General features: G+C 42.7%; 1 long non-coding RNA gene across 1 annotated transcript; it reads right to left on the bottom strand.

Annotated features, from left to right (window-relative positions):
* Positions 1-322: 322 nt before the first annotated feature.
* LOC128315619 (uncharacterized) lies at positions 323-14,516 on the bottom strand. Its single transcript, XR_008298566.1, has 2 exons — positions 13,591-14,516; positions 323-1,678 (listed from the first exon to the last, which is right to left on the bottom strand). It is a non-coding gene; the product is annotated as an uncharacterized LOC128315619 (long non-coding RNA).
* Between the last annotated feature and the right edge of the window lie 12,020 nt (positions 14,517-26,536).

Genomic DNA, 26,536 nt, shown 5'->3' on the forward strand with positions numbered 1-26,536 from the left:
CTAGTAACTCGTAACTCATGTAAGGATGGATGCATGTTACATGATAGTAGAATTAATAGTTGGAAAAGAAAAAGATCCTATAGTGAGGTTTTTTTTTTTTTTTTTTTTTTTTTTTTTTTTTTTTTTCTGAGTTCTTTTTTATTTTCTAAAATCTCATCTCCCCCTTGTCAGGCCTGCGGACACGATACTGTCCTTGAGCTGTCGCCACATACAATAGTAAAACAACAACAGATGCCATTTCTTGAGGGCTTAGATTTGGCTCTTTATAAACATTACCCTTTTATTTTATTTAAAAAAATTTTTTAACTGTTTATTTTTGAGAGAGAGAGAGAGAGAGGGAGAGGACGAGTAGGGGAGGGCAGAGAGAGAGGGAGACACAGAATCCAAAGCAGGGTCCAGGCCCTGAGCTGTCAGCACAGACTCTGACATGTGAGATCGTGACCTGAGCCGAAGTGGGACACTTAACCGACTGAGCCACCCAGGCGTCCCAACATTACCATTTTAAATCCTTAAAGCAATTTGAAGTTAAGTATCATTGTCCCCATTTTGCAGATGAGGAAACTAAGGTTCATGCAATGTTAACTGAAGTTCAGAGAGGCGGTAGCAGAGCAAATAAATGAGAGGGGCAGGATCCAAACCCAGGGCTCCCAGGTTCCAAGACGCGTGCAGAAAAGCACCACATCTCCCGTGTGGAGACTTGGTGGGCTCTGGGCATTATGAGCCCGCCCTGTGTCAGAGTGCAGCATGTGAGTCACACATGTTTCTGGAATTCAAATAACAAATGTTACTGAGCTCTAGCTAAGTTCTGGGCACCCTCCTAGGTACAATGTCAGAGATATACATTTTGGAAGAGAAATTGGAAAGACAGGTCAGGTTATTCTATTAATAACAAGTAATAATTATTGAGAGCTTTCTAACTCCTTTACATGTATTCTCATTTCATTGCACATAAAACCATATGTGGTGGGTGTTATGATTATTATCCCATTCTACAGATCAGGAAATTGAGTCATGTGTATATTGCTTAGTAAACAGGTATCTTGGGCTGAATGGATGGGTGGGGATTTGATGCCTGCCATGTGCCAGGCATATTTGACGGTCTATGTAAGAAGAATTGTGTCTTAGCACTAGGCATGCTTTGACCTGCAATTCCATTAAATTGTGCCATATTCATATGTCTGATTTCTTTACTCAGACTGTTAGCCCCATGTGAGCAGGAGCCCTGTCTTCTAGGTCCCATTATCTTCCCCTGGCTGGTACAAATTCGATCCTCAAAATCTTTACTGACGATGTGTGTATCAAGAGCCTGTGAGTAGGTCTAATTGTGGTTGCAAGGGCACAGAGCTCCATGTGTTGAGCATGAAAATCTTGTCCACTTTTGGAACCCAGGGCTCCTCTCTTCTCCCTTGCTGGGAGCGTGAGAGTATATGACAAAATCAGAGTAATTTTCTTAAGGGAAGCATTAGTAGGTAATTTCAGCTTCCGGTGAATCTCTTCTGTTTCTCCAAGGACTGGGCATTGCCAGCCCTGCTGTAGCTGGTTGAAGGGGACCAAACCTCTCAGGAAGACGGACTTGGTTCCGTTTGACCAGCCAGAGCAGGGGGCAGCTCCCTTGGGAGGTGACTGTAGCCTCTAGGGTGAGGATTCCTTGGTATAGCCACACATCGCTTTTCCAAACCTGCAACACAGAGAGAACCAGCATTAGCATGAATGAAATCCTGGTAACTTGCCACGCCAGAATGCCCTCTCACAGGGCTTGTGAAAACCACACGTGACTTGTCCTCTGCATTACATGACTCTGTTTTACCTTCTTTCTTCTATCCTTATTCTTTTTTCAAATATAAACACTGTGAGGAACTAAAATGATAATGAATTGTACAATATGGAAAATGAAAATCTTCCATAATTCTCTCTCCTCCCATCTTCCAAAATCAGATAACATTTTGGTCTTTATTCTTTGAATATCTTACATTTTAATTTTTAAAATAAATTAAATATGACGTACTTGTAAAAGAATACATGTAATACATATGTAAGCTATGACACATAATGATAAAACCAATACCCACAAATAACCATCTACCTTAGGAAAAGAACTTTACCAATACTTTTGAGGCTTTCTAAATGCATTTCCCAATTTATCTCTTTAGTTTCCCCTCAGAGGCAACTATTATTCTGAATTCCTTTTTAAAAAATAATTTAAATGTTATTTTTTATAGTTTTTATCATTTATGCATTTATCCCTAAACAACATATTGCTTGCTTTTTTATATAATGGTACCACACCATAGGTATTCCTCTATGATTTGGTATTTACACTTAAAATGATATTGTAAAATTCATCCATATTGATATGGCAGCTGTAGCTTATTAATTTTCATTGTTTATGGTTTTCTATCATGTGAATATATTACAATTTATTTAGTCATTCTCCTAGTGATAGACACTGAGGTTTTTTTTTTTTTTTGACAAATGTATAGAATTGACTAGTTTCTCAAGGGAGGTGGGGATATCTTTGATTCTTGTAGTTTCTAAAGGAGAAGGCTGGATCTCAGTGTGTAAGAACTTGTACGTTGACCTCGAAAAGGAAGGTAACATTTGCCAGCCCAAAACACTGGGGGTGGGTCCAGGCATTTGTGTTACCTGCCAGTCAGGTGATTCTGATGTAGCTGAAGGTTGAGACTATTGGATTAGCAGATGGGCCACTAGTTTCTGCCTGTTTCTGGGGAAGTGTGATCAAGGGGACAGAAAGCTGATCAAGAAGGAGACATTCCCCAGATATGCAGCCTGGCTATTGTCATGATGTATTTGAGCAGGTAGGGCAAGAGGCAGGCAGAAAGGAGAGTTTGAAGAATGCCAGAAGGCTGTCTTCCTCCCTTTAGGGCTATTCTTGACTGTTCTTTTAATTTCCTCTTCCCGATGAAGAGAAGTGTAATAGAGTGGAGAGCATGTGGCCTTGGGGTCACACTTATCTGGGTTCAAATTCCGCTGATGCTTCCTGGCTCTTTTGCTTTGGGGAAGTGACATAAATTCTGTAATCCTCAGTGTCCATATGTGTACAGTCAGGGAGCATACCTACCTTGTCGCCTCAGTGTCAGACCTAATGATAACAAAGGAAAGGTGCTCAGTGCTAAGTCCCTAGTGGGCTCAGTAGACACTTTCAAGCATGGTGGGAAAGTCCTGGAGACAAGTGTGCCTGCTTTTGAGGCCAAAGGTTTCACTCCCAACTTCAGCCTGTTCTTCACATATTTCCCTTCCCTTGGCTGCAAGTATTTTCATTTCATCTCTGAAGTTGTGGAAATCACTGATCAGGAAAAGTAGAACTGGTTTACCCTGTCGAGCAGACATATGCCAAATGGACTGTCTGAAATAAGTCAGATATTCCAGAAGTCCATGCCATCAACAAGGCACTGTAGATGTGGCAACTAGGGAAAAGCACACTTTGATGGTGGAGGGAGGTGGGAGCAGGGGCCACACCACCTAGATTGTTTGCGTGGAGCCATGTTGAAGCTTCTTTCTTGTACTGCATCCCCTTTGCCTTGGCATGCATCCTCCTGGTTCCGCAGTTAGGCATCTTACCTTCTCCCTCCACTTCACATCAATGACATAGGGGCCTTGGGGCTGCTGCCCACAAGCTCTTCCTCTGGCTAACCTTGTGCTTCTCAGCTGCTCGTGGGGAGCATGGGAGGAGGCAGCGGTGGGGGCGGAGGTCAGCCAGGCAGTGAAATCATGATGGAAAAAGTACGTGTGTCCTGCTCATCAAGTCAGAACAAACCTCTTGAGGGGCAATTTCTTCAACTCAGGACAATACTCTTCATTACCTGTCTCCTCTCTTTACACACATCCTGCCCCACCTGTGCGACGGGCCCCTTCCCCGTAGATAAAATGAAACCAACCTCAGGGTAGGAAAAGGAGAACTATCTCTGGAGCAGGTATGATTTAGAAAAAGAAAGGGTTGTCACTGGGAAGAAGTACAACTTTGAGGGGCACCTGGGTGGCTCAATTGGTTAAGCATCCGACTTCGGCTCAGGTCATGATCTCACGGTTCGTGAGTTCGAGCCCTGCATTGGGCTCTGTGCTGACAGCTCAGAGCCTGGAGCCTACTTCGGATTCTGTGTCTCCCTCTCTTTTTGCTCCTGCCCTGCCTACACTCTGTCTCTGTCTCTCAAAAAGTGAATAAACGTTAAAAAAAATATTTAAGAAGTGCAACTTTGAGTCATCTGCCTATTTTACAGATGTGAAGACTGACCCACGTCTGTAAAAGAAGGGCAGTACGTTTCTTTGGAATATTGAGTGTGCCGTAATATGCCCACATCAGAAACCTTATTCATTCAAAGCACCACTGTCTAGGGCAGGGCTTCTCAATCTCAGCCTATCGACATTTGGGACCAGGCAAGCCTTTGCTGAGAAGGGCTCTTCTGCACATCGTAGGGTGTTTAGCAGCATCTCTGGTCTGGACCCACTAGATGCCAGTACAACTCCTTAGTTGTGACAACCAGGAATGTCCCCAGGCATCGCCCAATGTGCTCTGAGGGGCACCCTCTCCTGCAGCTGAGAACCACTGATCTAAAACCGTAGTCTCTGTGTTCAGTCTTGCAGCTGCCCCACATCTCCAGTAATTCCCCCACGTTGTCCTAAATTCCCTCCAGCCCCCAAGGAGCACAGGTTGGCGTGCCCTTGAAGGCCATCAGACCTTTGCCTGGTGTCCGGAATTAGTAGTGGGAAGCCCAGGGAGGGGCATGGCCCAGTGTGCTCTGGCACCATCACCTCTGAGGGGTGGTCCCTTCACCTCCAGCCACTCTGCATTCCCCTTCCCTTTCCTCCTCTTCCCACGCCCTCCTTTTTGCTGCTTCTCAGTTCTCTTTTGCATCTCGCCTCGCATCTGTCAAATCCTGTGGTTCTGCTGAAGAACCCACAGTAGAGATTGAGTGTGGCACAGCTGTTGTCTCACACACACGCACTCCGACAGCAGGAAGCAGAGCTGTGGAAGGCACAAGGCCATCCACAGCCGGGGTTTAAGTGAGGGAGGGAGAGATCCTTTCAGCCTCTTCTCTCATTCTGAAATGTGGGGGAGGTGATTGCTGTCTAAGTCCAACTCCTTGGGGACACAGGGGTTCAGGGAAGAGTGGAGAAGGGAACTTAGCTGGGACACTTGGGTGGCTCAGTTGGTTGAGCATCTGACTTCGGCTCAGGTTGTAACCTCATGGTTCATGGGTTCAAGCCCCATGTGGGGTTCTGTGCTGATAGCTCAGAGCCTGGAGCCTGCTTCTGATTCTTTGTCTCCCTCTCTCTCGACCCCTCATCTGCCTGCATGCTTGCTCTCTCCAAAATAAACAATTAAAAAAAAAAAAGGAACTTAGCCAATTAGGTGAGTGGATCACTATAGGAGTACTCAAACCTCTTCAGCAAGCAGCTTCACACAGTGCTGCTTTGTGACCGGGCTGTGATGTGATGTGGACAAAGTGGCAGAGCAGAGCCAGGAGACATCCTGGGACCCAGACTGCAGTCTCTTGGGCGTCACAGCTCCTGCCTGCCTGCAGGGAAAGCCCTTGAACTGCGCAAAGTGCCATAGACAGCGATGGTTCTACCGGGGAGTGATGCAGATGGATAGGAAGGAATCACAATTCAGTTTGGTTAGTAGAAACCTCCCATTTCAGAAGCAAAATGACTGGAGGGAAGAACTTGAAGGGTGAGGGATGACAGTGTGAAAAACCTTTAGGTGATGTGGCCTCTCTCTGCCAGTGGCATGGGGAGTGGGATCTGGGAGCCTGGGACAACCGTCAGCGTGCCTGAAGCTGGGCTTAGCCATGCAGCCTCAGGAGGGAGAGAAGGGTGAGTGGGAGAGGGGCCCAGCAGGATTCAGAGACTCCTGCTTGGTTGCAGAGGGAAACGCTTGGCAGGGTGGGGTGGAGGCACAAAGCTGTGAGGACGGGGGTCAAACCTCCGCTGAGGGCGGTGTGGGCCTGCGAAGAGGCACTTGCCGAAACCACACACTTCCTTACATTCCATAGCAACGTAATCCGTATGGGGATATAAAGAAGCATGTGGCCTCGGGAAGCAGTCTTGGCCATGACCTGGCTTCTCCTGTCGTCCAGCCCTGCACATCTGATGTGGGCCACCGGCACTTTCCTCCCCAGCGATGTGCAGACACTTAGAAGAAGGACTTGTCTGTGCCATCCTACATTGCCCCCAGACCACCCTGGAACAGTGTGGTGTGGAACGACAGTGCTTTAGTGGCTCGGTTTCTTCCCCTACAGTTTGTTCAGAAATAAGCAGCCCCTAAGTTTCACTGACTTATTTTGGTGCAGTTATGATCTTTGTTATTACTAGTAATTATTTTAATAGCTACTGCTTTATATATTTCAATATGACTCTTTTTTAGTGTTTGGAATCCCACAAAGGAAATTTTTTTCTTTTTTTTAAGAGAGAATCCAGCAGTGAACTGCTCTGCACGTGTGCAGAGAGCATCTCCCACATGGAAACACATCCGGGCCCCCCTGTGTTTCCTACTGTACATTTGTTGTGGGCACGTGTTGATGGGCCGCAGCTGCCGGTGCAGCATTCCAAGCACGATTGTTCATTGTGGGAAAGATCTTTTTGTTTGGCTTCTGCTCCCCCTAGCCCTTCACCTGCCCTGCAATCTGTGAGGCCTGAGCCACCGAACAGTGAGGGACCCTCGCAGCTGTCTTGCCACTCTGGGTCTGGACAGGCCACCCTGGCTGGAAGGAGATGGGGTTTTCAGCTTTATGGCATCTGATTCTCTGGAAACAGAGAGATGGATGGAAACAGGGAGGATGCCAAAAGAAGAATTGTATCCCAAAGAAGTTGTGAAGCTCAAGGCACTGACAAGGGCAGTTAATGAAATCTACTACTAAAAGTACTAAAAATGAGAACAAATTTTTTTTCAAGCATACCTATAACAGGGATAATTTTCTGTGGTTTGCAAATATGATCTCCTTAAATCCTCACTACTCTATAAAGTAGCTATTATTTTTATCTGGCTTTGTAAATAAGGGCCATAGAAACAAATGGGTTTACCTATATGTACATGGTAATCCTTTAAAAAAAACTAATCGGGTTGGAGGGTCAGTCTTGATCAACCCACGGAGACAGGCTGGGAAGGTATAAGAGTTGAGAGGGAAGGAAGGGAACACTATGGGTTAACTCTGAGCCCACTTTTTCCTCTATGGCTGTATACTTGGGCTGCTGCTGCTGCTGCTGCTGGTGGCTTAGAAACCGTATTTTTTCTCAGGAAAATAGGAAAATGTCCTAGGCAACCCAGTCAAAATCTTCACTGGTTGGTCTTGGGAATCATCCAGTTAATTCAACCCAATGGCTATATAAGCTTCTGCTGTGAAAACATGGCTCTCCCCTATAGTCAAATGCAAGCTTCACCTGAGTGAGAATGTGGGGCTGCCCTTCCCCCACCAGGTCTGGGGTGGTGGTCAATCAACAGCAGGGGCTGATGGGAGGACAGATAGTGGGGCTGGAGGAGAAGATGTGCCTGTACCTCTGAGAAGAGGAGAATGTCTCATCTCTTCCAGTGAACCGGGGAATGTATGAGCTGAGTAAAGTTTCATTTTAACTGGTAAAATCTGTCAGATCAAGATCCTCCGAAGTGTTTGGCATGTCAGTTGGAGGAGTGAGGGTTTGTACAGGAGAGAAAGACCATTGTGTTTTTTGGTCCAAAGAACTAGAAAGAGCCAGGTTTAAAAGACGTGCCATTCCTGAGTAAACTGACACCCAGAAGGTGATTAATTCATGTAAGAATACAAAAGAAATAGATATCCAGGGAAATGATGTGAGATACCCAAGATAGTGCTACCCCAGCATTGGGGTATGGATATCTTTGTGTTTATCAAGCCCAACCTTATATGATCAAAAGGTTACTTAAAAGTTCACTTCAGGGGCGCCTGGATGGCTCCTTATGCGTCTGACTTCAGCTCAGGTTACTATCTCACGGTTTGTGGGTTTGAACCCCACATCGGGGTCTGTGCTGTCAGCTCAGAGCCTGGAGTCTGCTTCGGATTCTGTGTCTCCCTCTGTCTCTGCCCCTCTCTCACTTGCACTCTGTCTCTCTCTCAAAAATAAATAAACATTTAAAAAAATGTTCACTTCAAAATCTGCAGGAAAAACAACAACAAAAAGCTTTTAAAAACCAATTACTCAATTGTTCTTGAGTCCCGGAAACTAAATTCCTTTTTTAAATTCTTTTTTCTTTTTCTTTTTTTCTTTTAGAGAGAGAGCATGAACAGGAGAGGGGCAGAATGGGTGGGGGGAGGGAGAGAGAGAGAGAGAGAGAGAGAGAGAATCTCAAGTAGGCTCCATGCTCAGCACAGAGCCCAACTCAGGGCTCGACCCCACAACCCTGAGATCATGACCTGAACGGAAATCAAGAGCCAGATGTTCTACCAGTGGAGACACCCAGGTGCCCCCTAAATTCTTTTAACTGAGAATCTACAAAGAATTTTGAACCTGAAGGGAAAGCGTGAAATGGGAACATCTATGATGAAAGTGTTGTCTAAACCCTCGTGATGCTGTCCCTGGTCACCTAACTTAACATGCAAAGGAAGAAATTCATGGAACAGATTAGAAAATGGCACACAACCTAGGCTGGAAAGACAAAACAAAACAAACAATTGCAATCAGTAAAATTAAAACATTTCAGACCAGGAGTGATTGTAAGTAAGAAATCTAGGTTGGGGAATAGTAAGACGTTTCTCTGAATTTTGCACAGGGCAAAGGCATGGACATGGCAATTGGATGGAAGTTTTTTCCCACATTTTTTATTTGGTGTCCTACCTGCCCAAATCTTCTGAATTTGGTAGATAGCATTAACAGGAAGAATGTGGAGGGTCGATGTGTCACCTGGCCACTTGTGTGATGGGTTATATTGGTGACCTTTCTGTCCCTCATCCCTGTACCAGATCCCATGCCACTTGTCTGCAAATAGCTGTAACCCCATCTGCCCACCACAGGATGGGCTGAAGATTAATGAGATAGCATATGTGAGAGTCTTGAGTTTCTTCGGAGAACAGGCTGATGGCAATAGAAAATGTCATTCAATATGTTATTGAAAACAAGATTTATTTCCCTCCCTCTGCCCTGTAATCAGACAATTGTTCAAAGCCTTAAATTAGAAAGGGTCCTTTCCCTAGCTCCTGGGAAGCAAGTATAGTTACAAAGCTTCCAGGACTTAAGTAACAGTAAAAGCATCATCGAAAGCATAAGCAGCAATCACAGGTTTTTTTTCCTATTTCTTTCTCTGAGCAGGGCAGCATTTGAACATAAATGACAGACACAGCATCACGGAGAAGTGAGAATGGGGATTTCCCATTGATGGTCAGCAGAAAGACTCTTGGATTTGGGACACATCCAGGATGGGTTAAGAGAGGGAGAACACAGTGTAACTAACTAATGTAAGTAACATGATGTAATCTTTATTGGAGGCAGTAGGGAGGCCTTTGTGCATTCTGGGCATCTGTGCATTCTGGCTCTGTGACCTTGAGCAAGCTACTTATCCTCTCTGAGCCTCAGTCTCCTAATCTGTAAAGTGAGAATAATAACACTTACTCAACAGGAGGCTTCAATGAGATACACTTATGTAAGGTCCCATGCACACAGTATAAGAAGTGGCCTCTTACTATGATTACTATCATTTCATATATACTTAATATGAATACAGCAACCGAAACTACTCACTGCATGGGAAGTCCCTATATTTGATCTACTTTAAAGAGTTTCATTAACATGACAATTGTTATTGTGAAAGGAGTGGTAGTAAGATACTCGAGAAAGCTTAAATATTATCAAAAATATTTCTGCTTGCAATTTTGGCTTGCCTATAAAAATTACCTATAAAAAACAATTTTTGATATTTTCATATGTACAGAAAGGATTTGGTCATTCCCAAAATCTGAGCACTTGTGACCTTATGGACTGCTATCACTATGGGTGTTCTTGGTAGCTGCCCATGAAACAAGCTCTTCTGGAGTTCACCAAGGTACAAGCCAAATTATTTGGGGCTTACCGTCATCTGGCTGAGGAGGTAGGAAATAAAGCAGAGGGCCCTCCTTTTAAGGCAAGCGTGGGGTAGTATGTTGGGATGGGACCTCATTTTTCCTAAGGCTCAGCCAGAATGTCTAGCTATTTTTAGAGGACTAGCCAGTTCTGAATGTTGATTCAATCATGGGCATGGGTCCCATTTCGACTTCCCAGGGCAGCCAAGAGCAAGGCTAGCTCCAGGAGTCAATCTTCTCTGCCTGTCCTGCCACCACTCTTTGTAGAGGTAAGGATTGGTGGCATTTCCCCATCACCGTTGTCCTTGCCCTGCTTCTCATCAGAGCAGGAAAGCCAGAGCTGGGACTTCAGGCGAGATGGAACAGGGGTAGAGAGGGAGCCAGTGCTATACTAAGGCAGTTACTTATTCACACTTCCAGCAATTCTGTGAAGTACAGTTTATTACATAGAATAAGACTGTCTCCAGCAGGTTAAGTAACTTGGAAGCACAGAGTGGTTAAGGAACTCTCCCAAATCACACGGCTAGCGAATGGCTGACCTATGACTTGGGAGTTCCTCTCTAAGCCAAAGCACCTATTCATTCTAACACACGGTATTTCCCAACCTGGCCTGATCCTTGGTGCCACAGAAGCACTTGTTAAAACTTCTTTCCCTCCACCTCACTCCACAGCCATGGACTCACAATCTCCAAGGGAACGGCCACGTGATGCTCGGCAAATTTGGCAAAGGGCAGCTCTGGAAGCTTTGCTTTCAAACTTGAGTGAACATTAGGGTCACAAGGGTGCTTGTCAAAATGTAGATGCTTTTGACTTGTTCTCAAAGATACTGAAATAAGCCATCTGGGCCAAGGCCCAGGAATCTGCATTTTTGCAGCCACTTCTAATTTATTCTATAGCAAGCAGGCAGAGGATTTTGAAAAACATAGATCTAATAATATGGGGGGGGGGAGACGGATGCTAAAGTAACAAAATTGGGTATAGTGGGAAGGACTCATTTTATAGTAAAGAAACATTACATAGTTTGGATTACAGGAAGAATTTGTGCAAACTCGGGGGCAAAGGGTTAGACCCAGAAATGAGGTGATGCCTCTCCGTAACACGAACAGCTAACCTCTTAGGAACAGAAAGAAGAGCAGGCACTATTGTCCACACCAGCCCACTAATGTCTTATCTTTCCAATGTTCCCTTTGCTCAGCTTCCCTCTGGAATATTCTTTTCTCTTTGCTCATCTGCACCAGTTAAAATGACTCTCTTTTTAAGCCTCAGTTCAAAAGACACATTCTTGGTGCCCCCAGGTTGCTCAGTCAGTTAAGCATCTGACTTTGGCTCAGGTCATGATCTCACAGCTCTAGCGTTGGAGCCCCGTGTCGGGCTCTGTGCTGACAGCTCAGAGCCTGGAGCCTGCTTCTGATTCTGTGTCTCCCCCTCTCTCTGCTGCTCCCCCACTCACATTCTGTCTCTCAAAAATAAAATAAACATTAAAAATTTTTTTCTTTTAATTTCAAAAGATACAGTCTCCAGAAAGTTTTCTCTTGTTCTCTTCTTAGTTGCTATTGTTTGGACCTGTGCTGGGGCACATGACCCGTCTTACTTTGCTGATGGATTCCTTGTGTACCTCTAACTCATACATCTCCTCTCATAGGGCCAGGATCCTGATTACTTCTTTTGTGATTTCCCGCACAATCCAGGGAAGGTCTTTTGCACAGGAAGGGCAGAACAGATAAAATACCACCACCTCACTCAGTGCTGCAACAGGTGGCTTATGTTAGAAATATTCCTATTTTCCAGATGAAGGACACAAGGCACTGACTGAGAGGTGGTTGTTTGTGGGTCTCTTTTAGAAGCCATACCTCTATAGGTGACTGGAGTCACACCTATACGGAGAGCTGAGCTCTGCGTGTTAAAGGGAAAAGGTTACTTTAAAGCACTGTAACCTCCTGGGTGCCTGGGTGGTTCAGTGGGTTAAGTGTCTGACTGTGGCTTAGGTCATGATCTCACAGTTTGTGGGTTTGAGCCCTGTGTGGGGCTCTGCTGACAGCTCAGAGCCTGGAGCCTGCTGCAGATTCTGTGTCTCCCTCTCTGTCTGCCCCTCCCCCACTCACACTCTGTCTCTCTCTCTCTCTCTCTCAAAAATAAGTAAACATTAAAAGAAAAAAAAAATCGAAACCTCCTGATTTAATGTGTCAGTCATCTGGAGGGCTTGCTCAAGCACAGAATGCTTGGCCCCAGCCTCCTGAGTTTCTAATTCTGGAGGTCTGGAGTAGGATCTAAGAATTTGCATTCCTAACAGGTTCCCAGGTGATTCTGATGCTGTTTGGGGACCACACTTTGAGAACCACTGCTCTAGTTCCATGTTTCTGAGGCAGAACAATTTGAGGGTAAGGAATTGGCCGTTATGTTCTGAGCTTCCTAAAAATGGGGGATAAGGAAAAAGAGTAAAGCCATGCAGAAGCCAGGAAGGTGGAGGTCCTCTTCAGGGGTGTGGTTGTATACCTATGGGGGTGTAGACAGATAGTCAACACTGCAAAGAGAGGGGAACCCCTGTCTGTGAAATTACGAAGTTGCTGAATTACTAAGTCCCTAGGAGTTTTCAGCTTGAGGGAAAGACAGCCCGGCAGGGGGTTCACTGACTCACATGACCTCATATTTGCGGAGGGATTATCATGATTATATAACATAACATAATGTAATAATCCAGACTAATGATAATGCTCTTTAGCTCCAAAAACTCTTACTTCTTAAAAAAGTGCACATATTACACTGAGTGGGCATTAAGAATTGCTAAGGTCCAGGGGACACATCAGAGAATCTGGTTCTTGTCCTAGTTTTCCAAAGGAATAACATTGCTCAGGGACTTAGCTTTCTTAGTTTTCTAGGAAGATGTAACATTTCACACTATGTTAGTGGGGATGTCTGTGGGGTTGTCCAAAGAAACTACTCTCATTCAGTGATGGAATATTTTAGATGAATTACATATTAGAAAAGAAGTCCTTTGAGTTGCTTTAGGGAAATTTCAACCTACGTTCAAAGTATTTTACCAAGGCATTGAAAGGGGAAGTGGAAAGTTCAAGGTCATGTGCTGTCAAGTGTCCATGCATCACTCCTAAACCCTAGCTCTTCTTTAGGTAACTGACTAGCTCCTAGGCTATTTGCACCAGATCTCTCCCCTCAAGCTGAGCTGTGTTTCATTGTCCCTTAATCTCCACGCCCACCCTCCTTCCTTTGCTTCAAACCCAGCACACAGAAACCAGTCCACTGTCTGCATAGCCAACAAATCATTCCCATGCACTGAAAATGTGGGCAGGGGTGATTTCTCTCCTTCATTTCCCCTCGCCCAGGTCTGCCTGACAGACTTGGATTCCAGCGGTCCTCCCCCGCCCATGTGATAAGCAGAATGTGGGGCTTCACCTGCTTGCATAGACACTGCCGCTGTGCTGGCTTCAGATGACAGAAGCAGATCGCCTGCGGGGCTTCCCGAAAATTCACAAAGAAAGCAAGACAGATGGGCAAGGCAGGAACGGCCAGAGGACAATTAGAGGAGAAAGCAGGCTGGGAACAGCTCAGTACATACCTGGGGGAAAGTTGCAGGCGGGTCCCTCCGCGGTGCGCCTTCTTCCCTGGCAGGCTTCGGCCCCATTGAGGTGTTTAGAGCATGGGTTGTTATTATTTGTGTTTTTTTTTTCAGAGCTGGCAGTGTTGGCTTGCATTTCTATGCCTTCCTGTCAGAATTCTCTCAAGGAAACAGCAGCTGGTGAGCTCAGAAATGTCAGTCAGAATCTTGGCCTAGTTTGGGGCCTTGAAGATTCTTACAGAAAGTTAAAAAGGTTTCTGGGCCAGTGTCTCCTTTGGGTTTTCCTTCTCCTGCTTCTCACCTTTTCCATTTTCTATTTTTTTTTTTTTCATTTTTACCTCAGTAGCTAGCTACTTAAATTGCCTGCCTCTGTCTTACTGAGGGTCCCCTCCTGGGTCTGGCTGTGAGGCTTCCTCCAACTCAGCCTAACAGCCTGGTGATTTTGAAAGCATTTAACTAGTATCTGTGCACTTATTACTTATTTTGTCTCCTCACTTATACCCTGTTTTCTTTCCTTTTACTCTTCTCCTTTGAATCGCCGGCCTTCTAGTCACACACAAAGGAACCATCTTTGTCTTCCTGTATGTATGCCCCTGGCCCCAATGGTCTGTCATCTCTCCCCTGTGCTCCCTCCTCTCAGCTGCCTGTCTTTCTCTTAGGTCTGTTTTTTATTGTTACTTAACCTCCTCTTGTGTCCTGTTCAGCTGCAACTTTGCGTCCCATGTTCCCTCCCCTCTTCCTGCTCCTTGCCAGCCTCACCCTCTGCCTTCTCTTGTCCCTGCTCTCCAAGCGAGCCTCCTGCTTTTGTAGTCCCCAGCCCTCTGCCCACCCCCAGCACACTCTCCACCTGTTTGTGTCTTTTAAGGGCCTTGGTCATGTCCATGCCTTCTGTCCACCTCAATCACCACAGTGACGGGCCTCTGAAAGCTGTTAAATTACACCTCTTCAGCTGTCCCATGGGCAAGGAGAAATGTCCTTTGCTAAATCCTTTTTCAGATAGGCAAATCTATATTAATGCTTCTGTTAATGAAATATGCTGAAATGAGGCATGTATTATTTTAAAGAGTAAGAACAGTAATTTTTTTCCAGTGAATGAATCCCCATCTTTCGATACTGGGTTTCTTTTAAGCTATGTCAATATATACTGCTTCAGACACAGACATTTTAGTTTGTCTCTGACTTGTTTTGGGGCATTTTCAAACGGGAGGGTGGCTGTGGTGGAGTTATGGAAAATATGGCTAGTTTGGGGTTTGACTAGATGCAATAATATATATTTAGTGAGTGCCTGTCAATCTTGATGTTCCAAGCACTGGGAATGTCCATGTTCTCTTCCATGAGAGACTTAAACAGGTTCTTTTGGAGATAGAATCTCTATCTAGAAAAATATACCAAAAATAAAAAAAATTAAAAAAAAGGACATGATAACTGCAAAGTGATAATATAGAAGATAAAAACTATTGGCATTCAGAAGTAGAGATTGTTAAGTGGTGAGTCAGTTTAATGGTGGATGGGTTTCAGCTGTGTCCTAAAGTTAGGGAGGCCATCCATACCTGGAGGGGTGAGGGAAGACCTTTCCTAGATGGGGGACAGCTAGAGCAAAAGTATGGAAGCTGGAATGTCCAGAGTGTTCAGGAAATACTAATTAACCTATGGCTGGATCCAGTGCTTTGTAGAGGGGTCATTCTGGCAAGGCCTTGGGCACAAAGCAGCCATTTTGAGAAAATATAATCATAGTAAGAAATCTCAGTGTTTTAAAAAGGAGTCCTTTAGACCAGACATTTATAGAGAACCTAATTTAAAAAGAGTAATACTATATTGGTATGACTTCTACAAATTCAATAAATATAAATTTGGATTCTTTGATAATTATCATCAGGAAAACCATGGTCTGAAATCTGTTGCTATTGAATATAGAGAGAAGTAAGCGTTTCTCTCCAACCCCAATATTAAAATTCTTTTTCATACTTAATTCTGGCATTTGTTATGAAAGTCTGCTGTTGTAAACTGCTCATCCTGTTAATTCACAGTCTGTCTCCAGTTCTGTCTTTGCCATGTAGCTTGCCCCAAACACTAGTCAACACCATCTTTCCTCTTGCTGAAAGGCTCAGTCCCAACGTGGCTGGATTAAGTATTTGTTATAGGTCTATATACACTTTACCATACCACTATACTGTTTTAAAATTTGTTTTACAATTTTTCTGTGTGTGTGTGTGTGTGTGTGTGTGTAAATCTTGAACATAAACTTCTGGAAGTCAAGTTTATGTTCATTTTAATTTCTTCCCTTGTCTTTAGTATAAGGCACACAGTGAGCTCCTAATAAGTGTTTGTTAGGTAAACCATGTAAAGGAGTTTGCCAAAAGTCTACAACAAAATATAAACACACCAGCCACCCCACTGATAGGAAGACACGCATCTTTTTAATGTTGTATCAGTCTTTTAGTTCTGAGACTTATCTAGGGTCAAAAGAGGGAAGTGATCTTAATTTGATGACTTATCTGTATACAAAGTTATATTTTACATTTTCAAGTCACTTTTTCTTGTGAGCCTCAGAGATTGTGGTAGGTCGGTCAGAGAGGTATTGCTATTTGAATTTGGGAGATGAGCCATCAGAAGTACAGAACAGTGAGGGGATTTGCTGAGGGCTAAATGGCTAATTATTGAAAAAATTGGGATGAAACCCAAGTCCTCAAACTCCTAGTCAATCCCCTCCCCCCCTTTTAAAACCTTAGTGCATTTGAAGAGAGGAATTCTGATTTCTCTGATAAAGAGCTACTTTTATTTTCTCTAAAGTCTGGGGTACACCAGGTCTTTTTTTTTTAATGTTTATTTATTTTTGAGAGGGGGGGGAGAGTGAGAGGGACACAGAGGATCCTAAGGGAACTGTTGAGCACAGAGCCCAATGTGGGGCTCAAATCCGCAAACTGCAAGGTCATGACCTGAGCCGAAGTCAGACACCCAACCGACTGAGCCACCCAGGTGCCTGAAACCAGGTTGTTTTTTAATGAGGAAAATCGATGAGTGAAGTAGAGGTGGACGTGAGAGGTGGGGAAAGTTTTTTCCTGAGATATTTTCTAGTGAGATGCTCTTCCCTGTGGAAATCTCCAGAAGCGAGGAACAGGGTAAAATTAGAGCTGGTCTGAGCAAGAATGTATTCAAGATTAATCTTCAAGATAATCTCACTTGGTTACCTCATTTAATATATGAGGAAACCAAGGCACAGTTAATGTGCCCTTGGTCACAGAAGGGGTATCTCCTGACCCCCCAGGTCAGTGCTCTTTGAATGGCATTCTTTTTTTTTTTTTTTAAGTTTATTTATTTTTGAGAGAGAGAGAGAGAAAGAGAGAGAGAGAGAGCGGGGGAGGGGCAGAGAGAGAGAAAATCCCAAGCAGGCTCTGCCCTGCCACGGCTGAGCCTGACCTGGGGCTTGAACCCATGAACCATGAGATAATGACCTGAACCAAACTGAGAAATGGACACTTAACTGACGGAGCCACCGAGGTGCCCCACTTTGTATCATATTCTAATTGCCTCCTGTTTGGTAAAAAGCCCTTGAAGAGTTTCCCATACCCCTAATACCAAACCTAAGGCGACACTGGGACAGGGCAGTGGTGGTGAAGGGAATACATTAGACTGACCTGTTTATGTCTTTAGAGCTCTTCGACAATGAGCAAAAGAGGGGAGAATCCCACAACTGTGGGGAGAATGCAGAAAACAGACTGTTCCATATTAAACGTGGGTCTAATGCTTTGTAGTGGGCTCAGCTACTGAATTTCATAAGGATGATAATAATAATAATGAAATCATGGACGATAATAATAAATCCTTTGAGATGTTGCCAGAACTACATATTGCAAGCTTTAGATGCCAGTAGGCAGCTGCTTAGCTAAATGTGGTCCCCAGTTGTCAAGGATAGACCCACCCTGATACGGGAGAAACAAATCAACAAGGATGTGCAGGGCACACATAGGGCAGAGCCACTTGGAGATGAAGGTTTCAATTTAGACATCATCTCTGCCTTTAAGGAATTAGCAATTTGAAAATGTGCTCAAAATGTCAAGTTTGACATAGAGGCATTTATGGCCCCATGAACTGGCTTGCATAGATCAGAGATCAAATAAAGTATCAGGTGATTATCCTCTTTTCAACCATCCAGTTGACAGTTGTCAGCCTTGAGGAGGCTGGATGTCTATGAAGGTGGTGTTAAGAGTAAAGTTGTGTTAACTTTTTCATTGCCAAAATGGTTTCATTGCTTTTCCTCTGAAATAGAAGGTAGGACTTTGCTACTTTCTGTGTGATTGCCAGAAATCCCCAGTTCTCACCTCAATTTCTTCATCTAAAGATGAGATGTGACAATATCTGAACTTCTTCCCTCATCATCCTTTCATCATATTGGAGTGGGTAAACAGTAAGGAGTGTGATAAAGGTCAGGGGCCCGTTTGAATTTCATTCATTGGTGGATGGAATTGACTGGGGGGAAGGAAGGTTGCTTTGAGGCATTTGTCCATAAATGTTTATTTTAAGAGGAGATCATCTAATACAGTCTTCTCCTTTTGTACTAAGGAAATAAAGTTGTGAGTCTTAGAGTGACTTTTTCCCCCCTCAGTATCACTCATGGAGTGATGGTTCAGAGCCCAGGGTCAGAACCCAGGCCCAGAACTTGGGACCTGATTCATAATGTTACTGAGTCTGCCAAGTTTGTTCAAGTGAGACTGAAAGAGATAAATGCTTGTGAGAGTTATCTGTCAATGAAATAATACTACATAAATGGGAAGTGTTAATGAAGTGTGTCCCCCAAATACCTTGACTGCGGACAACTACTCTTCACCCTGGGTAACGGCAGAAATGTGGGGCCTGGGACCAGCTGTTCCCCAGGAGGTTTTCCCAGCTGCTGCTAGGGCCAACTCCGTGGTGGGGGAGTTCAGGGGTGGGGGATTCCAAGAGTGCAGATTCCATATAGGATAGAGCCAAAGCAGGTCATAGGCAGAACAGTTGAAGCTGTTTGGGAAACAGGTGGGAACAATGGAACATTCATTTGGTTAGATGTGAGCTTAAATCAACACAAAGGTTATCCCAGTTGCTTGGTTTGGTTTGACAGCGCATGTAGTGTTAAAGCTTTCTCTTTGTTTCTTTGTTCATATCCTTCCTTTCTATCTCCTTTCCTCCCTCCTTTTCTTCCTTCTTTCCTTCTTTTCCTTCCTCCCTTCCTTCCTTCCATTTCTGCATCCTTTTGCTCTCTCCTCTCCTTTTCCTGTTCTTTATAAATTTAACATTTGAGGCTTGTTCAGAACTTAAAAAGAAACTAGAAAGGTGATTTAACTCCCTTTAGCTTACAAAGAGATATTAAATGAAAGTTGATTACCAGTCATGTGATTCCCCCATTTTATAACAAGAGGGCATGTGATTTCAATGCAGAGAAAAAAATTGTTTTTTTATTAAATTTTTTTTTTAATGTTTATTTATTTTTGAGAGACAGAGACAGAGTACAAGCTGGGGAAGGGCAGAGAGAGATGGAGACACAGAATCTGAAACAGGTTCCAGGCTCTGAGTGGTCAGCACAGAGCCTGATGTGGGGCTTGAACTCACAAACCCCAAGACCATGCCCTGAGCTAAAGTTGAAGGCTTAACAGACTGAGTCACCTAGGTGCCCCTGTTGTATCATTATTTTAAATATATCCAGTGAAACCCAATCCATAGCAATTTGGCACTCATCATCTTTCATTAAAGGAATACAAAAGTGAGCTCTTCTAAGCAGTTGGAATTCTGTAATGTTTTTTTCTTTTCCTGAAAACCTGGGTTACTCCCTCTCTCCTTCCTTCCTTCCTTCCTTCCTTCCTTCCTTCCTCCCTCCCTCCTTTCTTTCTTTCTTTCTTTCTTTCTTTCTTTCTTTCTTTCCTTCCTTCCTTCCTTCCTTCCTTCTTTCTTTCTTTCTTTCTTTCTTTCTTTCTTTCTTTCTTTCTTTCTTCTTTCTTAGATAAAGAGTGAACTAGAGTCGGGGAGATGTGCAGAGAGAGAGGGAGAGAATCTTAAGCAGGCTCCACACTCAATGCAAAACCCCACTCTGGGTTGATCTCACCACCCTGGGATCGTGACCTGAGCCTAAATCAAGAGTTCATCACTCAACCAAGCCACCCAGGTGCCCCTCCATCTTATTTCTTACAAAAAATTTTATTCTAATGTAGTGCTTTATGTTTGAAAGTATTTAATTTGGTACTTTATCAGATTTTGCTACAACAAACATATGTACAAACCTTGAAATTAAATTTAAGATGAAAACTTTCTAATTAAAAATTAGAATAAAACTTGTCTTATTTTCTGTGGCTACAGAGTAGTAAATGTTTTTCTTTTGGATTAGCTTATCATTACAATGCTTACTAGTAAACAGTTACTCAAATACCATAAACATGTTTCAAATAATAATTACTAAACCTAAAAATTAATATTTGTTGGAAATATATCTCATGAAATCGATAGGGCTTTAAAAACTTTTCCATGAGTTCATACATCCATGATGGATATTACTAATTGTTAGGGAGGAAGTTTGGCATTGACTCTCTTCTTTTTTTCCACTTATGAATACTGAGAGCACTTGTTTGCATAAATAAGAAAATGGGAGGAGAAGGAGTTTTATGATGGAAATTTCTCAAAACTCTTTCATCCACATTTGAGTTTTATGCCAGAAATTATGTAGTATAATGTGTAGTATTACATAGAATACTATTATAAAAATTATTATTAATGATCTATCATTCACAACTTGCTGAGGTTCTTCAATTATTTTGAAAGCTAAGAAATGGGACTTACATAATTTGCAAAAAGAGCCTGTTACCCAGCTCTGGGTGTGTTCTGTTGGGAGAGGCAGTCCACCTGGACCCCGAGTGTCCCTGAAGAGTTTGGCCGAGTCTGCAAGAATGCAAGGCTCTGGCTGTTTTTTTATCTGTGCCATTTCCCAGGGCAGTGAGCAACCTTGAGGTGAGGTAACGTCTCTCCCCAGAAAAAGAGCAGATGTTCTTCTGCTTGCTATGAAAGTGTTGAATACCCCAGGCTTGGTGTGAAAGAAACCCACAGTGTACAAAGCATGTGCCTAAGTCCATCCACTGACTTGCGTTGCCTCTACAGGATTTGGAGGTCACAGGAAACCGAAGCAAACTAACATCACGCTGGTGCTTCTTGCTGTGCTGAGAGTAATAAAGGGTATAGCCTCTGACCCACAAGTTTCATGTCTTTTGTCTGCATCCATGAAACCTTCACAGACTAGTTCATTGGTATTTTTTAAAATTTTTCTTTAAATGTTTATTTATCTTTTGTCTTTTTCTTTTTTTGTTAAACTCATTTTTTAAAGCTTATTTATTTTGAGAGAGAGAGAGAGGTGGAGAGAGAGGGAAAGAGAGAATCCCAAGCAGTCTTCATGCTATCAGTGCAGAGCTCAATGCTGGGTTCAGTCTCATGAATTGTGAGATTATGACCTGAGCCACAATCAAGAGTTGGATGCTTAACTGACTGAGCCATCCAGGAGCTCCCCAAATGCCTATTTCTAATGCCATACATTACAGTAACAGAAATATATCAAGAGGAGAAAGAGAGGGAGCTGTACTGCAGTTTCATGGTACGTTGACTGAAGCAGATTTTGCAACTCTAACATTCAAATTGCCCCTTTTTTTCATCACCTCTGAAGTTTTTTTTGTACCTCAGGAAAATTCACACTAGGAAGAATCAGGTGGAATTAAAGGCATCATATATTCTTGTTGAGTGCAAGAAATAGGGCTCTGAAAGTAGTAGAAAAGGAGAACTGGATTGAGGTAGTAAGAAGAGATGAGATTTGGAAGGAGATGAGATTTTCCAGGCAAGGATCTGGAAGTGGTTCCCTTAGAACTTTCTATGCCCATGTACCTGTTAGAAGGTCTTTGTTTACTTTAATTTTCAGACCTCAGGTCTAACCAATGGAAGAGGGTTTGTTTGGGGTTGGGGTGGGAGCAAGAAGTGTTGAGGAACCAAGTGTCCATTTTCATAGTATTCTAGGTTGACTTCCTTCAAGTTAAAGGCTTACACTGTTATGGCATGGAGCTAAGTAAAGAAAGTATTAATATCCTCAGAGCCCATAAAATTTTGGGGGTCACAGATTTTATAGAATTAAATGTACATGCATATAGAAATGGAGAAATAAGTTCACTCCAGTAGAAAAAATGTCTAAGAATACAAAAGTAGACAGAGATCTAAACAGAGGGAGAGTCCAAGTAATTCCCTTTTACATTTTTTAATCACAATGAAAAATCTACTTTATGCATAATGTCAGATTGGATTCCACTGTTTTAAATTATACTTTTTCTTTCAGTAATGGAATGGTAGATTCACATATCACTTATTCCATCTGGGAGACTAGTCACATAAGTATAATAAACCACATTTCTATCTTTCTAATTTTATTAATATTTATGTATGATGAACAAAAATTAAGTTTGGAAAATGGTTCAGTCCAAGGGGGCGTTTAATCATATTGTACACAAGGCAGTGTAGTATCCATTTTTTAATCTGTAGTATTCCAGGAACTGTCAGTGGTACCTAGTAGAGGCCTTTGGTAGCTGGTGCATATATCTGTGAATAAATTAATAAATAAAAACCTCCCTGAGGAGTCTCAGAGATTTTGACATACTTGGGGGAGAATTATTGGAAGCTAGGGACACCTGGGTGGCTCAGTCGGTTAAGCCTCCAACTTTGGCTCAGGTCATGATCTCAGGGTTTGTGAGTTCAAGCCCCACATCAGGCTCTGTGCTGACAGAGCCTGGAGCCTGTCTCCCTCTCTCTCTGCCCCTCCCCTGCTCTCACTCTGTCTTTCTCTGTCTCTCTCTCTCTAAAATAAATAAATGTTAAAAAAATTAAAAAAAAAAAAGAATTGTTGGAAGCTAAAGTCTTGATGAGTACATAAATAAGGACAAGGCCCATGACATTTGGGTTAATGACACCTCATTTGCCATCACATTCCAATGGAGGTGGCTGTCCAGTGGAAACGCAGGTTACAGATAAAAACCTTAGTTCCTGTTAAGCAGCAACTGGTGAAACCCCTTCCTTCTTCCCTATCCGCTGCCTCTGAATTACCACCTCCCATTCCCTCCCCCTTTCCACAAAAGGCTAGGGATGAGAAATACCCTTTTTGCAATGATTTGGGGGTGAAGTAAGCCTTTTTCTTGTTGGTTTTTTCCAACACAAAAACTGGAATCTCCTGTCCTGGTCCTCTGATAGACATAGTTGAGATGGATCCCCAATCTCCTGGGAATCATTTCAAGGAGAAATGAGGGGGTGGTCCTTACGAGGGCACCAGGAAAATGACTAGTACAGACTGCCTGGCCTAGCTCCATCGACAGAAACCAGCACTCCCACCTGTTTCCACAGCTTAGCCCTGCCCTTAAAGCCCAAGACCCGCAAGTTGCCTAGTTAATGTTTAAAACAAAAACCTGTTGAACAGAAAGAAATTCTCCCAAAGTACAAAAGGTCTTCATGCTGAAACCTCTTCCAAAATCTCTCCTGGGCAGAGAACACTAGATGTATAATCTCAAATACTTTTTAGTGAGATGGCATTTTAGCTTCTCAGGGAAGAAAAATAAGGTTCTGAGGAAGAGCTAGAATTTTAGGGCAAGGAGAGGAGACCCTGAGAAGATTAGTGGGCCCCAGATACCAGTGTGTTCAGAAGAGGATCTTCGGTCCTTTGAAAACAAACCACCAGGCTGGCCGTGAGGTGGGTCTATAGCTGGTGGGGCCATGAGCTGGATGTCCAATGGAGAAGTCAGTCAGAGTGGTTTCTGAGAAAGGTTTCCTCTCAGCTCTTTTGTGATATGGTAATCATTAATTAGCTCCAACTACACTGGAATCACATTTGGGAATTTTTATTAAATGTGGTTGATGTGGGCAATAAGAGAAAAAAAACCCAGGTAAATGTTTGATATTCAACCTGTGATCTAAGGAGAGGATGAAACAGAGGATTCTACCAAAATAAATTGTATTTTATTTTGAATTGTTTGATAAGGATGAAAGAACATAGGGGTGCCTGGCTGGCTCAGTCAGTTAAACGTTGGACTGTTTGTTTTGGCTCAGGTCATGGTCTCACACTTTAGTTAGTTCAAGCCCCGTGTCAGGCTCTGCACTGGCAGTATGGAGCCTGCTTGGGATTTTCTCTTTCCCTTTCCCTGTCCCCTACTCGCACTTTATTTAGTTTAAATAAACTTAAAAGAATGAAAGAACACATAATGGGAGTGTCCATACCTCTTCACCCCCAGCTTGGGGTGTCTCAGCAGACCTCTCATGGGCATCCTTCCTTCCCTACTCTGTTTGGAGTTAGATGTAGTCCCCTTAGGGATTACAAATATCTGGGTATCAAGGGTTGACTCCACAGGTGAACAAATAAATAGTTATTCGGTAATTTTTTCTTGTAGGATCATGTTTCCACATATGCCATATCTAGAGGGTGGATAAGTAGGGCTTATGTTCAGAGAAAGGATGATAGCTAAAATATAAATCCCATATTTTGTTCATGAATATATCCTAAATGATTAGAATGAATGTTATGTTAAATGAATGGCTCTACTAATATGATGGGATAGACAGCCTGCTAAGGCCAGCACAGCTTCTGATGCATGGGTTCTTCCTATGGTAGTTGCTTTCCCGGGGCACTGCTTCTGTACCTTTCAGGTCATGGCTCCCTTGTCCCTCATCTTCACCTTCTCCCGCCTAAAAATAGTAAAAAGTTGATTCTACCCCCTTTTCTAATTGACAGTATTCCTGCTTCCTATCTTTGGGTAGCTGCCCCAATCCCTACATATACCCAACATGAAGGGAAGCTGCTGTTATAGTTTTAAGATGAAGAAAAGAAAAAAAAAAAAACCCACAACTCTATCAGGATACTTGCTCCAGGGCAAATAAATTATCTGCCTGTGAAGTCTGACTGTTCCCCTCTGTGTGCTCTTCCCCTGCACTGCATTTCTAAAGGTTCTTAGGGAACATAGATGATATTTATGGGGTATTTTGTAGGCTAGAAAGAGCGAAAAAGCTTTATTCTCAAGGAATAATACTTGGCCCAACATCAGTTATGTTGATATGTCAAGGATATATCACACAATGGTACAGAATTCAGGAGCAGAGAGAAAATGTTATTCCTTCTCCTGTGAAATTCATTCATTCATCTGACAGATATTTATTGTGATAAACACAGGTTGTTAGAAGCTGGGGATGGAGTGGTAAAAAAGAGACAAAATCCCTGTCTTTCTGGAGTTTATAGTCTTTTAGGAAAGTTATATCTTTCCTACCTATGCCAGTAGACAGCTAAAGAGAGAGCAGTTATAGATGGCTGGAAGGCCTATGGCAATCTGAATTCTTTCTAAAGAATCTATGAACAGGAGACTGGTGGAATATTGGTGCTAAATTAGCCTTATGTAATCAAGGTTATAATAACTCCCAGAGAAATCTAACCTGGCCACAGGAAAATAGTTAAGAATGATATATAAAGAAGTTTTCTAGTTAAATATGGGAGTGAGTGTGCATTGTATTTCAGGTTTAGTGTTGCAACTATTAGGCTAAACCAAGGGGAAAAAAGGAGAAGAATCTTATGTATGGTGGTGAAATACAAAGACAACTTTAAAAGACAAATTATAGATTGGGAGAAAATATTTGTAACATGTATATCATCCAAGAAGTAAAATATCCACATATATAAAGAGCTCCTACAAATCAGTAAGATAGTAAAAATTACAATGAAAAATTGGCAAAGGTTATTTTATTGGTCACCTCCCAGCAGAAAACAGCAGCTTACTCAAAGATTTCAATGAAGAAATTTAATGAAGGTACTATTTACAGAGATGAGACCAGAGTTGGGGACAAACAACAATGGTACCAGCAAAATGAGGAAGTCATTACCACTCCTAGGTCTGGAGGCATAAGGGAAAGGAATGGCTTCTTGAAGCTCAGAGAGAGCTGGGATTCCCTCTAGTTCCTGGATTCTTCTGCATCTGAGCCTGAGCAGACAAGCAGAGCAGGATACAGAAGGGTGAAGAATGGATCTGTGGTGGGGAGGAGGAAAAGAGAATAACCAGTATAGTCATAAACAGATACTCAGAGTTTAAACATAAATATCTAACAAATATTAATTTATTTAAGATTCAACCTCATTAATGAGCAGTGAAATATAATTTTAACAATACTATTTTTCACATTAGATTGGGAAAACCAAAATAAAGTACACTACTTAGTGTTGGTGAAGATGGAAAGAAGTCAAAACTCCCACACATTATTGGCAGTATAAGTTGATAGTTGTTTTGGAAAGTAATTTGGCAGTAACCATCCATTTTAAAAATACTCTTCGACCCAGCAACCCAGCTTCTAGAAGCAGCTTACTTCACTGAACGATAGTGAATTAAATTATTGCGTTCAAAAGGAGGCACCCAACCCTGCCCTACTCCATCCCTGGAGATTATAGTCTCTAAGGAATGGAGTAAGTATTTCTTACTCATTGTTCATATTTTGTGGCTCAAAGATGTAGTTTAACAAATATTTATGGAGTACCTACTATGTGCCAAGGTCTTTACAAGGCACTAGATAGAGAATAAACTGTGGCTCCTCTCTTTGAGGGCTTATAATGATGTTGGTAAGAAGGTTATATAAACATAATTTGAATAGAAAGTGCTAAAAGAGGAAGCAGACACATTCACAGAATAATATTGAAACAAAGGGGAGGAAGAGTGTCACTTACATGGGAGATACCCTTTACCCTAGTTAAACATCTAGACTGAGTTTTGAGACATAAGCAAGATTTACCCAGGTGAATTAGGGGACAAAGACACTCCAAATAGAGGGAACAGCATGAAAAATGGATGAAAGCCAGAAACAGAAATTTTCTATTGGGGAGACAGAAAATCAGCTTAGTAGAGACTATTGCTTCTGCTAAGATGGAGTAACAGGGAACAGA

This window comes from Acinonyx jubatus, chromosome B2 (genome assembly GCF_027475565.1).
Source record: "Acinonyx jubatus isolate Ajub_Pintada_27869175 chromosome B2, VMU_Ajub_asm_v1.0, whole genome shotgun sequence".
NCBI classification, from domain to species: Eukaryota; Metazoa; Chordata; class Mammalia; order Carnivora; family Felidae; genus Acinonyx; species Acinonyx jubatus.